This window comes from Lathyrus oleraceus, chromosome 4 (assembly GCF_024323335.1).
Source record: "Lathyrus oleraceus cultivar Zhongwan6 chromosome 4, CAAS_Psat_ZW6_1.0, whole genome shotgun sequence".
NCBI lineage: Eukaryota > Viridiplantae > Streptophyta > Magnoliopsida > Fabales > Fabaceae > Lathyrus > Lathyrus oleraceus.
In genome coordinates this window covers 138,094,672-138,095,923 of record NC_066582.1, presented here as the reverse complement: position 1 = coordinate 138,095,923, position 1,252 = coordinate 138,094,672, and the positions used below count along the sequence as shown (strand labels likewise).

Sequence of the window (1,252 nt, the reverse complement as noted above, 5' to 3'; positions counted from 1 at the left end):
ATACATTAGAGCTTTTGACATTTTTTTTTCTTTTGGTGACACGAGAGGTGTGTGTATGCTGCATGCATAGGTTGCTAACTCTAGTATACAGAGGCAATCTGAGCTCAAGAGAACACTCATATTAATAAGGAGACTTCAAGCTACTGGTCACTTATCAGGAAGTCCTCCACCTACTCTTGTTATTTTGTATGTTTAAAGGATACTTTGAAGGGCCATTTGAAGGAAAATTTGAAGAAGTACCACTGGAAATGGAAAGAGTTATGGAAGAAAATGACATTATTGGTTTAGTCAATGATAAAGCAAGGAAAATAAAGGAGTATATTGTGTTTGATCCAAATGCCATGAATACACATATTATAAGACCATATATCACAGGGGTACAATTTGAATTTAAGCATATGATGTTTCAAATGCTGCAAGAAATATGCCAATATTCAGGAGCTAGACAATTCTTAGAAGTAGCTAGTAACTTCAAAATACTTGGAATTACTAATGATACTTTTAGACTCATGCTGTTTCCATATTCTCTATGGGATAGAGCCAAAAGCTGGTTGAACTCCTTAGAACCAATTTCATAGCCACATGGAATGCCTTAGCTGAAAAGTTCTTAGCTAAGTGCTTTCCTCAAGTCAAGAATGCTAAGATGAGAAATGAGATTACTTCATTTAGACAAGAAGATGACGAGTCTTTGTTTGATTCTTGGGAGAGATTCAAAGAACTATTAATGCAATGTCCTCACCATGGCATACCAATCTATATTCAATTGGATACATTCTATAATGGATTGGTACCATCCTCAAGAAACATTTTGGATGCCTCCTATGTTGGAGCTTTGCTATCTAAATCCTATGAATAAGGTTATAAATTGGTTGAAAGCCTTACTGCCAACACCTATATATGGCTAGTTGCTAGGGCACCAACTATAGTTGTTCCAAAGAGGCCAACTAGTGTCCATGAGGTCACTGAAACCACAACCTTAGCTGCTCAAGTGGCTAAAATAAACCAAATGATGACAAGTTCTGATATGCCAACTGGCGATCATGTAAAAGTTGTAATTGATACTTTTACATGTGCTTATTGTAGGGGGAGCTCATTTATTTGAATAATGTTCAACTAATCATGTTTTTGTGAACTATGTGGGCAATAACACATACAACAACCCCTACAATAACACATACAATCCAGGATGGCATAATCATCCTAATTTCTCATGTAGTAACATCCAAAATGAACTAAACACCATAAATTACCT

The 1,252-nt window shown here is 35.9% G+C and overlaps 1 non-coding gene across 1 annotated transcript; it reads right to left on the bottom strand.

Annotated features, from left to right (window-relative positions):
* Window positions 1-640: 640 nt before the first annotated feature.
* Window positions 641-747, bottom strand: LOC127077202 (small nucleolar RNA R71). Its single transcript, XR_007787123.1, has one exon. It is a non-coding gene; the product is annotated as a small nucleolar RNA R71 (small nucleolar RNA).
* Window positions 748-1,252: the final 505 nt, after the last annotated feature.